Genomic DNA, 13508 nt, shown 5'->3' on the forward strand with positions numbered 1-13508 from the left:
TGACATCTTTCCAGTACTTGGCTGTGTCTGTTTCTGTCTCAGTCAGCTGCTGGTAGGGCCTCTCAGAGGACATCTATGCTAAGCTCCTGTCTGCAAGCACAACATAGCATCAGTCATGATATCAGGGATTAGTGCCCACCATGGGATGGACCCCAAGTTGGGCAGGTGATAGGTCAGTCATTCCTTTAGTCTCTGCTCCACTTTTGTCCCTGCATTTCTTTTAGAGAGAAGTAATTTTGTGTTGGAAGTTTTATATGTTGGTTGCTGTCCCATTTATCCACTAGGGTTGTTCTCTGATTGTGGGAGGTAGTCTCTTCAGATTTCATATCCCCACTGTTGGAGATTTGAGGTAAGGTCAGCCACATTGACCAGGAATGTGGAAATCTCCCCCATCCCAGGTCTCTGTGACTTTCTAGTGGTACCCCTAACCTTAGTCCTGGCAGCTGCATATTTCCATTAATTCTTCTCTTCCCCATACCTGATGCTACTCCCCTTTTCCCAACCCTGCTCACTCTCACCCAGGTTCCATCCTCCCTCTGCCTTAAATATTTTGTTTCCTCCTTCTACATGGGATTTATATTTCTTGAAGAAAACACCAGTGGTTCGGGCACTAAGATCCAAATTTGATAAATAGGACCTCTTGAAACCGAAAAGCTTCTACCTCTATAAGGCAAAGGATACTGTCAATAGGACCAAATGGCAGCCTACAGATTAGAAAAAGATCTTCACTAACCCTGCATCTGAGAGAGGGCTAATATCTAAAATATATGAAGAAATTACACTCTAAAAACAACTAAAATGAGGTACAGAGCTAAACATAATTCTCAACAGAGAAATCTCTAATGGCCAAGAAACACTTAAAGAAATGGGCAATATCCTTAGTCATCAGGGAAATGCAAATAAAAATGACACTGAGATTCCTCCTTATACCAATCAGAATGGCTAAGAGCAAATCTCAAGTGACAGCACATGCTGGTGAGGATGTGGAGTAAGAAAAACAATCTTATGTTGCTGGTAGAGTTGTAAACTTGTAAAACTACTATGGAAATCAATTTGGTGCTTCCTGAGAAAATTGGAAATAGCTCTACCTAAAAGACACTTGATGATATCACAAGGACAAATGTTCCACTATGTTCATAGCGATATTATTTTAAAAGCCAAAAACTGGAAGCAATCTAGATATCCTTCAACTGAAGAATGGACCTAGAAAATATCATCCTGAGAGAGATAACTCAGTCATAAATGAATATAGATGGCATATACTCACTGATAAGTGGATATTAGGAAGAAAGGACAAAATACCCATGATACAACTCATAGACCATATGAAGGTCAAGAAGAAGGAAGACCAAAGCTTGGATGTTTCAGTCTTTCTTAGAAGGGAGAATGACGGGGAGAGAGAGCTCACCGCCCAGACAGGTTGGCACTCCTGAAACTGCAGGACGGGAGAGACCGCCAATACTGCCCACCCTTGCCCACATCCCTGGCCTAAGAGGAAACTGTATAGGGCCTCTGGGAACAGGAAGATAGGTGCACACAAGAGGCAGGTCCCCTGCAGTCCAAACACCACCTGGATCTGAAGGGACCCAATCAATAGCTCCCTGCACTAAAATCCCGTGGGAAGGAGAGCTAAACCTTCAGAGGGGAAGACATACCTAGGGAGCCGGAAAAGACTACACTCTGCCCACATTTCTGACTCTAGAGGAAAACACCTAACGCCATCTGGGAACCCTGTGCAGAGGGGCCCAAGGAAAGGTGGGGCAGGCCCTTTTGGTTGCCGCCCTCACAGAGAGCTGAAGTGAAGTCCCCGAGGAGTGACTTCAGGCCTGAGACCAGAGGTAAGACCAACTTTTCTGTTCCAAGTGACCTGCCTGGTGGACTCAGGACACACGCCCACATGAGCAGCTGAAGACCAGTAGACAGGAAAGATTACACGCCTGAAAGCAGAACACTCTGTTCATATAACTGGCTGAAAGAAAACAGGAAAACAGGTCTACAGCACTCCTGACACACAGGCCTATAAGATGGTCTAGCAACTGTCAGAAATAGCAGATCAAGGTAATACCAGAGACAAGCTGATGGCAAGAGGCAAGCTCAGGAACCCAAGCAACATAAACAAAGACTACATGACATCATCAGAGCCCTATTCTCCCACCAAAGCAAACACTGAATATCCAAACACACCAGAAAAGAAAGATCTTGATTTTAAATCACATTTTATCACAATGATGGAGGACTTCAAGAAAGACATAAAAAACTCCCTTAGAGAGACTCAGGAAAACATAAACAAACAAGTAGAAACCTATAGAGAAGAATCACAAAAATCCCTGAAAGAATTACAGGAAAATACAATCAAACAGGTGAAGGAATTAAAAATGGACCACCATGAGCTAAAGTTGGTATTAAATAACAACAAGGGAAGAACACCCACATATACATGGAAATTGAATAATGCTCTACTCAGAGATAACCTGGTCAAGGAAGAAATAAAGAAAGAAATTAAAGACTTCTTAGAATTTAATTTAAATGAAGGTACAACATACCCAAACTTATGAGACACATGAAAGCTTTGCTAAGAGGAAAACTCATAGTTCTGAGTGCCTGCAGAAAGAAACAGAAGACAGCATATATCAGCAGCTTGACAGGACACCTAAAAGCTCTAGAACAAAAAGAAGCAAATACACCTACGAGGAGAAGAAGGCAAGAAATAATCAAACTTAGAGCTGAAATTAACCAAGTAGAAACAAAAAGGAGCATACAAAAAATCAACAGAATCAAAAGCTGGTTTTTGAGAAAATCAACAAAATAGATAAACCCTTAGCCAGACTAACCAGAGGACACAGAGAGAGGGTCCAAATTAACAAAATCAGAAATGAAAAGAGAGACATAACTACAGAATCAGAGGAAATTAAAAAAAATCATCAGATCCTACTACCAAAGCCTCTATTCAATAAAACTTGAAAATCTAGAGGAAATGGACAATTTCCTAGACAGATTCCAGGTACCAAAATTAAATCAGGAACAGATAAAACAACCCCATAACTCCTAAAGAAATAGAAGCAGTCAATAAAAGTCTCCCAACCAAAAAGAGCCCAGGTTCAGATGGGTTCAGTGCAGAATTCTATCAGACCTTCATAGAAGACCTCATACCAATACTATCCAAAGTATTCCACAAAATTGAAACAGATGGAGCACTACCGAATTCCTTCTATGAAGCCACAGTTACTCTTATACCAAACCACACAAAGACCCAACAAAGAAAGAGAACTTCAGACCAATTTCCCTTATGAATATCGACACAAAAATATTCAATAAAATTCTGGCAAACTGAATCCAAGAGCACTTCAAAATGATCATCCACCATGATCAAGTAGGCTTCATCCCAGGCATGCAGGGATGGTTTAATATACGGAAAACCGTCAACGTAATCCACTATATAAACAAAATGAAAGATAAATACCACATGATCATTTCATTAGATGCTGAGAAAGCATTTGACAAAATTCACACCCCTTCATGATAAAAGTCCTAGAAATAACAGAAATTCAAGACCCATACCTAAACAGAGTAAAAGCCATATACAGCAAACCAGTAGCTAATATTAAAAAAAATGGGAAGAATCTTGAAGCAATCCAACTAAATAGAGGGACTAGACAAGGCTGCCCACTCTCTCCCTACTCATTAAATATAGTTCTTGAAGTTCTACCCAGAGCAATCAGACAACAAAAGGAGATCAAAGGGATACAGATAGGAAAGGAAGAAGTCAAAATATCACTATCTGCAGATGATATGATAGTATATTTAAGTGATCCCAAAAGTTCCACCAGAGAACTACTAAACCTGATAAACACCTTCAGCAAAGTGGCTGGGTATAAAATGAACTCAAATAAATCAGGTGCCTTCCTCTACACAAAAGAGAAACAAGCCGAGAAAGAAATTAGGGGAACAACAACTTTCATAATAGTCTCGAATAATATCAATTATTTCAGTGTGACTTTAATCAAGCAAGTGAAAGATCTGTATGATAAGAACTTCAAGACTCTGAAGAAAGAAATTGAAGAAGATCTTAGAAGATGGAAAGATCTCCCATGCTCATGGATTGGCAGGATTAATATAGTAAAAATGGCCATTTTACCAAAAGCGATCTACAGATTCAATGCAATCCCCATCAAAATACCAATCCAATTCTTCAGAGAGTTAGACAGAAAAATATGCAAATTCATCTGGAATAACAAAAAACCCAGGATAGCTAAAACTTTCCTCAACAATACAAGGTCTTCCGGGGGAATCACAAACCCTGAACTCAAGCAGTATTACAGAGCAATAGTGATGAAAATTGCATGGTATTGGTACAGAGACAGACAGATAGACCAGTGGAATAGAATTGAATAACCAGAAATGAACCCACACACCTATGGTCACTTGATTTTTGACAAAGGAGCCAAAACCATCCAATGGAAAAAAGAGCATTTTCAGCAAATGGTGCTGGTTCAACTGGAGGTCAGCATGTAGAAGAATGCAGATCGATCCATGCTTATCACCCTGTACAAAGCTTAAGTCCAAGTGGATCAAGGACCACCACAATAAACCAGATACACTCAAACTCATAGAAGAAAAAGTGGGGAAGAATCTCAAACACATGGGCACTGGAGAAAATTTCCTGAACAAAACACCAATGGCTTATGCTCTAAGATCAAGAATTGACAAATGGGATCTCATAAAACAGCAAAGCTTCTGTAAGGCAAAGGACACTGTCGTTAGGACAAAACAGCAACCAACAGATTTGGAAAAGATCTTTACCAATCCTACAACTGATAGAGGGCTTATATCCAAAATATACAAAGATCTCAAGAAGTTAGACTTCAGGAAGACAAATAACACTATTAAAAATTGGGGTTCAGAGCTAAACAAAGAATTCACAGCTGAGGAATGCCAGATGACTGAGGAACACCTAAAGAAATGTTCAACCTCTTTAGTCATAAGGGAAATGCAAATCAAAACAACCCTGAGATTCCACCTCACACCAGTAAGAATGGCTAAGATCAAAAACATAGGTGACAGCACATGCTGGCGAGGATGTGGAGAAAGAACACTCCTCCATTGTTGGTGGGATTGCAGACTGGTTCAACCATTCTGGAAATCAGTCTGCAGATTCTACAACCATTCTGGAAATCAGTCTGCAGGTTCCTCAGAAAATTGGACATTAATCTACCTAAGGATCCAGCTATACCTCTCTTGGGCAAATATCCAAAAGACACATGTTCCACTATGTTCATAGCAATCTTAATTATAACAGCCAGAAGCTGGGAAGAACCCAGATGCCCGTCAACAGAGGAATAGATACAGAAAATGTGGTACATCTATACAATGGAATACTACTCAGCTATCAAAAACAGTGAGTTTACGAAATTCATAGGCAAATGAATGGAACTGGATAATATCATCCTGAGTGAGGTAACCCAATCACAGAAAAACACACATGGTATGCCTTATTGATAAGTGGATATTAGCCCAAATGCTCGAAGTAACCTAGATGCACAGAACACATGAAACTCATGAAGGATGACCAAAATGTGAATGCATCACTCCTTCTCACCCTTGGGAAGGAATAGGGAGGCAAAATTTAAAACAGAGGCAGAAGGAATATCCATTCAGAGTCTGCCCCACATGTGGCCCATACATATACAGCCACCAAACTAGATAAGATGGATTAAGTAAAGAAGTGAAGGCTGACAGGAACCGGATGTAGATCTCTCCTGAGAGACACACCCAGAATACAGCAAATACATAGGCGAATGCCAGCAGCAAACTACGGAACTGAGAACGGGACCCCCGTTGAAGGAATCAGAGAAAGGATTGAAAGAGTTTGAAGTGGCTTGAGACTCCATATGAACAACAATGCCAATGAATCAGAGCTTCCAGGGACTAAGCTACTACCCAAAGACTATACATGGACTGACCCTGGGCTCCAACTGCCTAGGTAGCAATGAATAGCCTAGTAAGAGCACCAGTGGAAGGGGAAGCCCTTGGTCTTTCCAAGACTGAATCCCTAGTGAACGTGATTGTTGCGGGGGAGGGCAGTAATGGGGGGAGGATGGGGAGGGGAACAACAATATAGAAGGGGAGGGGAAAGGGTTAGGGGGATGTTGGCTGGGAAACTGGGAAAGGGAATAACAATTAAAATGTAAATAAGAAATACCCAAGTTAATAAAGATGGGAAAAAATAAAATAAAATAGGTGAACACAGCAAAAAAAAGGGGGGGGAATGACTTATGGGAGAAAATATGGAGAGAAAGTGTAGAGAGGGGACTGAAGGATATGCCATCCAGAGACTGCCCCTCCTGCGTATCCATCCCATATACAGACACCGAACACTATAGCAGATACCATGAAGTGTATGTTGACAGGAGCCTGATATAGCTGTCTCCTGAGAGACTCTTTCAGAGCCTGACAAATATAGAGGTGAATACTTGCTGTCAACCATTGGACTGAGCACCATGTCCCCAATGGAAAAATTAGAGAAAAGACTGAAGGAGCCCAAGGGATTTGCAACCCCATAGGAAGAACAAGAATATCAACCAACTATACCCCCCACCCCAGAGCTCCTAGGGACTAAACTACCAACCAAAGAGTACACGTGGAGGAATACGTTGCTCCAGCTGCATATTTAGCGAGGATGGTCTTATCTGGTATCAATGGAAGGGGAGGCCCTTTGTCCTGTGAAGGCTCTATGCTCCAGTGTAGGGGAATGTCAGGATGGTGAGTTGGGAGTGGGTGGGTGGGTGGAGGAGCACTTTCATAGAAATGAGGGGGGAGTTGGTGGGTTTTGTGGATGGGAAAGCAGGAAATGGGCTAACATTTGAAATATAAATAAATAAAATATCAAAAAATAAGTGTGTGTGTGTGTGTGGGTGTGTGTGGGAGAGGGAGAGAGAGAGAGAGAGTGAGAGAGAGAGAGAGAGAGTGAGAGAGAGAGAGAGAGAGCACTCCATGCTTCATGCATATGTGTTAGCTTATTGTTCTTTCTTTAGGACTTCTAACCCTGAGACTTGAGGTCTTATCTGATTACTTAAGCCTGTTCTTATTATTCCCTTCCTCCTACTTGGTTTCCTTGTTAAACCTTGATTTGAGGGTTTGTGATTAGTTATATTGTAACTTACTGTGTCCTGCTCAGTTGATGACCTTAAGATAGCTGCTCAGTTCTAAAGAGAAATGGAGGAGAAGTGGGTTTCGGGAGACGGAAGAAGGAAGGATAAGTAACAGAATTGAAGCAAGACGGAGCTATTGTCTTATGTAATAGATGAGAGAAGAATAAATTTTTAAAACTGTCCTTCATATATTATTATTTAAAAACGATTTTCTATAAGAATAATTAATATGGTATGCATGCAAACACATACACACACATGTAAATATATATATTTCCCCAATTTTGAACTTTCAATTATAGAAATATCTATGCTTTTGTAAAGAACATCCAAGTGTGAAAAACAATCCATCTGGTACATAGTCTATTTGAAAGAAATCTTGTTTTGTTGATCTCATAATTTTTAGATTCACCAAAATAATGCACTAAGCTATATGGAAATATGTAAATGTAATGCAGAACATATGAATATATACAATATACATTAAATAACAGACTATACATTAATTTTATTTTCAATTGTAGAGGAGGAGTGGTTCAGCAAGCTGCATTAATCTACTATGTAATGTTCCTGAACTAAGTTAAGTCCAGCTAACTTAATGTATTATGCTCTGTAAGTAGAATCCATTGCAAACCTCCCTTTTAAAATGAGACAAGGAGAGATGGAAAATAAACACAAAGCATTGATATATTACCACGATAAAGGACTTCCTGCTAAGAAAGCCAAGGATTGATTTACATTAAAAATGTGATTTACTCCAGAAAGAGAATAATTAAGCATTAGTCAATTGCTAAGACATTTTAATAGTATCCTTCTAACAGCTGAAAGTGCATTAAAAGACTAAAAATCTGGACCTGGGGAAAGATTCATTAATTAAACAAAAATCCGTTCTCTTCAAACTGTGAACCTGTCAAAATGTTTTCAAGTGTGTTTATCAGATAAAACAGATACTTACTTACACTCAGAGAGGCTATGAATTTATATCGGTCCTAGAATCTGGAAGTGTTAGCCATTTGAAGAGTTGAAGCTGAGAGATTAATTCAAAGTATAAAAATACTGTTATACTGTTATAATGAATTAATGAAATATAGTGTACATGCCGGGCTTCTGTGTTTAGCCGAATGTTTTATGGAATATTACAAAGGTTTGAAAAAAAATGCTCCCTCTCCTCAAGGTGCTTCAACCTAGACTGCAGAAGCAAAAGGAAGATGGGTGAAGTAAACCCTGTGATAACAGCGTCCAATGAGCTTTGAAAGGAACCAATCAGTATGGACTCAGAGTCTTGTGTGGCAAAATGTACAAACTAAACTCATTGGTGATTAAGCCCAAGTCAACAGTAATGTACTGGTGTCACAGCAAGGAAAAACAAAACAAAACAAGCATTCCGGCTTGGAGTAACTTAGCTAGGAATGAGTCCAGATTTGAATTCTCTACTCCATGCTTCTTATGTCTTTCATTCTATCTGTTGCATGAGCCTGAATCTGTGCTTACCTGTGTGTTCATGTGTGCATTTCTGTGATGTGTATCCATAACAAACAGCTTCACTCTTGTCTTAAATCAAGTACATAGAAATCATTACATGGAGTAGGAATGCTATAGTTTCTGAAATCTTAACTGAGTTCCAAGGGGTTAAATCACTGGATCCAACTGATGCCAACTGACCCACACAACAACAGTACTTTAATATCATTCTTTATCAACTAGTATTCATAAATGGATATTCATTTTATGAGGCTGCTTTCATCCTCTGTATTTGCTGCTCTCAGGAAGTGGTATGCATGCACTGTTTTGATTGAGAAACATGAAAACTTACATAAGTTAACGGTAGAGTTTTACATTAGACTAGGCTTTAAAAGATGATTACAGGGGAAATTCAAGGCAAATAAGATTGGTTCATATTTTGTTCTCTTAACTGGCTGAGTACACAGTAAACAACTCCTTTAAGACTTATCTGAATTCAAGGTATATTATTAATTTCAGCTGTGCATTCCAGTAAAAGTTTTAGTCTCTTACTGTGAAGGTAAGAGAGATATTTACAATATTCAATCATCAAAGTAAAAGTAAAGTGTATAGATATAGGTGTGTGTTGTTCAAGGGTACTATTTTCCAGATTTTAAGCGTGGCGGATATGAAATAGATAAGAAGCTTGCAGTGTTTTCAGAAGGGCCAATCTATCTAAGGACTGGAAAAGAAAATCCTTGATAAGTGGTGGGGTAAGTAATTGTTTGAAAAGCACTGATTCTTTGTTTGAAATAACCATGGGGTTGAAACTACCACCAAATTAGCTTGCAATATAATCTACAAAATAACAGTGTTATTGAAATTACAAAGAAGTAATGTAATATTTAAGCTACTTGGATTAATTTTTATATTTCTGTGTCATTGTATATTATTGGAGTAAAACTAATGTAGCCGGCCAATGTTGCATACAGGAGAGCATGGAGAGCTAGGCTTAAGTTGATTCCAGGGTTAGCCAATGAGGAAAGCCAGGTTTTGGCTTTGAAGCATTTTACACAATGTTTACTTCAGTCTCTTCCATCACATTATAGCTAACTTTCTCTCTTGCTGGATTTCTAATCTGAATAACCATATTTTGTCTTTAGTTTTCAAGGTATCAGAACACTTAATACAGCCTATCTTAATTTACATATTTATGTATTTCAGTCATCAGTCATTGCCTCATCTCCAAATGAATTCATTTCTAGAAATTCATCCTTCTTAAAGTCAATTTGGAATTCCTTCATTCTTAAAGATGTCTCGAAAATTCTGTGTGGCTTTTCATTCTCTCTGTGGTGAGAAAAATAGCAATAATTTAGTAGATAAAGAGGTACTAGCATCCCAACTTCTTATAGCTCTGGGATGAAGTCAAATAGATGCAGATATAGAACCTTTTTTTTGTGAAAATAGTCCTTGCTTTCAGAAAGTACATTTTTTTCAGATCCTGCAACCAAGTTAATAATATGCCTTGAGATCATCAAAACTACACTCATTCTGTTTTCCTAGTGTGTACCCAGACCATTTCAATTTAATTTGCCTACTAAAAGGGCAATGAAACCAACTGTACCATGCCTTGTATACCCCAAATAATCAATTTTCCATCCTAATCCAGACCTATACTTTTAATCTTAAATAATATATTCTATGTCACTAGCCCAGAACAGTTGTCTGTGTGTGTGTGCGTGTATGTGTGTGTGTGTGTGTGTGTGTGTGTTAGTTTGCTGAAAGCAACATCTAAATTAAAATCAACCTAATAGAAAACAAATGTCTATGAATGTTGAAAAAGTGGCTATAGGATGATAATATCTATCAATTTTGAGATTTATACTACATCAGAAGGGTTCAGTAAGTAAATAATTCCCTTGTAAACTATGATTAATAAAATAATAGAAGATATTCTTCATTCCTTGCCTATAGCATGATTTTGGTGATGTTTAATTATTATGTAAATAGCCCTTTTAATTTTTAATTATTTTTATTTGGTCTTTGGTAGTGATAATAGGCACAGAAGGAAGACAGCAGAAAATAAGTGGAGGATTCAACTTTGAGCTTACTAGTTTCCATTAAATTTCTCTTATGAATTTGTAAGTAATCTATAAGAGGCCATTGGTTTATTGCAAGGCACTTACTCTGTACAATTTGATATTTTCTCTTTTTTATTGGATATTTTATTTATTTACATTTCAAATGTTAGCCTCTTTTCTGGTTTCCCATCTGCAAACCCCTATCCCATCCCCCCCTTACCTTGCTTCTATGAGGTGCTCCCCTACCCACTCCTGCTTCACCTTTCTAGCATTACTCTACACTAGGGCATCAACCCTTCACAGGACCAAGGGCCTGCTCTCCCATCGATGCCCGATAAGACACCTTCAACACCTTCAGTCCTTCCTCTAATTCTTCCATTGGGTTCCCTGTGACCAATCCAATGGTTGGCTTCCAGCATCTTCATCTGTATTGGTCAGGATCTAGCAGACCCTTTCAGGAGACAGCAGTATCAGACGCCTGTCAGCAAGCACACCTTGGCATCTGCACTAGTGTCTGGGTTTGGTGTCTTCATGAGGGATGGATCCCCAGGTGGGGCAGTCTCTAGATAGCCTTTTCTTCAGTGTCTGCTCTACTCTTTTTCCCTGTATTCTATTTAGACAGGAGCAATTCTGGGTTGAAATTTTGGAAATGGGGTGTGCCCCATCTCTCAACTAGGGAGCCATGCCAAACCTCTGGATATGGTCTCCACAGGTTCTCCCTCCCTTTTGGGGAGGATTTCAGATAATTTTATACCCATGGGGTCCTGGGAGGCTCTTGGTTCTCTGGCATCTGGGACTTTCTGGTTGCTACCTCCAGTAATCCACCACCAATTACTACATACCTCTGTTCAATTTCCTGACCATCTCTACACCTCCTCCATCTCCTCCCATACCTGATTCTGCCCCTCTTTTCCCCTCTTCCTCCTCTCTTCCATCAAAGTCCCTCTTACCCTCTACTTCCCTTAATTATTTTGTTCCCCCCTTCTAAGTAGGGCTGAAACATCCACTCTTTGGTCTTCTTTCCTCTTGAGCTTCATGTGGTCCATGAGTTACACGATGGGTATTCCAAGCTCTTTGTTTAATATCCACTTATCATCAAGTACATACAATATGTTTTCTTTTGTGACTGAATTTCCACACTCAGGATGATATTTTAGATCCATATATTTGCTTGTGAATTTCACGAAGTCTTTTTTTTTTCATTTTTATTAACTTGAGTATTTCTTATTTACATTTCGATTATTATTCCCCTTCCCAGGCCAACATCCCCCTAACCCCTCCCCCTCCCCTTCTATATGGATGTTCCCCTCCCCATTCTCCCCTCACTACCGCCCTCCCCCCAACAATCACATTCACTGGGGGTTCAGTCTTGGAAGGGCCAAGGGCTTCCCCTTCCACTGGTGCTCTTACTAGGCTATTCATTGCTACCTATGAGGTCAGAGTCCAGGGTTAGTCCATGTATAGTTTTTGGGTAGTAGCTTAGTCCCTGGAAGCTCTGGTTGGTTGGCATTGTTGTTCATATGGGGTCTCAAGCCACTTCAAACTCTTTCAGTCCTTTCTCTGATTCCTTCAACGGGGGTCCCGTTCTCAGTTCAGTGGTTTGCTCCTAGCATTCGCCTATGTATTTGCTGTATTCTGGGTGTGTCTCTCAGGAGAGATCTACATCCGGTTCCTGTCAGCCTGCACTTCTTTGCTTCATCCATCTTATCTAGTTTGGTGGCTGTATATGTATGGGCCACATGTGGGGCAGGCTCTGAATGGGTGTTCCTTCTGCCTCTGTTTTAATCTTTGCCTCCTTATTCCCTCCCAAGGGTATTCTTGTTCCCCCTTTAAAGAAGGAGTAAAGCATTTCCATTTTGGTCATCCTTCTTGAGTGTCATGTGTTCTGTGCATCTAGGGTAATTCAAGCATTTGGGCTAATAGCCACTTATCAATGAGTGCATACCATATGTGCTTTTCTGTGATTGGGTTACCTCACTCAGGATGATATTTTCCAGTTCCATCCATTTGCCTATGAGTTTCATAAAGTCATTGTTTTTGATAGCTGAAGTCATTATTTTTAATATCTGAGTGGTAATCCATTCTGTAAATGGACTACATTTTCAAAATCCATCCCTCTGTTGAGAGACATCTGGGTTGTTTTCAATTTTGGGCTATTATAATATGGCTGCTATGAACATAATGGAGCATGTTCCCTTGTTATACATTGGAACATCTTTTGCGTATATGTCCAGGAGTGGTATAGCTAGTTCCTCAGGTAATACTATGACCATTTTCAGATAAACAGCCAGACTAAATTCCAGAGTGGTTGTACCAGCTTGTAATCCCATCAACAGTGGAGGAATGTTCCTCTTTCCTCACATCCTGGTCAGTATCTCTTTTCATCTGACTTTTGGGTTTTAGCCATTCTTACTGGTGTGAGGTGGAATTTCAGGGTTGTTTTGATTTGCATTTCCCAGATGACTAAGGATGTTGAACATTTTTTTAGGTACTTTTCAGCCATTCAATATTTTTCAGTTGCAAATTCTTTGTTTACCTCTGTAGCCCATTTTTTAAATAGGGTTATTTGATTCTCCAGAGTCTAACTTCTTGAGTTCTTTATATATTTTGGATATTAGCTCTCTATCAGATGTAGGATTGTTAAAGATATTTTCCCAATCTGTTGGTTGTCATTTTGTCCTATTGACAGTGTCCTTTGCCTTATAGAAGCTTTTCAATTGTATGAGGTCCCATTTTTCAATTCTTGATCTTAGAACATTAGCCATTGGTGTTTTGTTCAGGAAAATTTCTCCTGTACTCATTTGTTCAAGGCTTTTCCCCACTTTCTCTTTTAACTTGT

This window comes from Rattus rattus, chromosome 2 (genome assembly GCF_011064425.1).
Source record: "Rattus rattus isolate New Zealand chromosome 2, Rrattus_CSIRO_v1, whole genome shotgun sequence".
In the NCBI taxonomy this organism is placed as follows: Eukaryota; Metazoa; Chordata; class Mammalia; order Rodentia; family Muridae; genus Rattus; species Rattus rattus.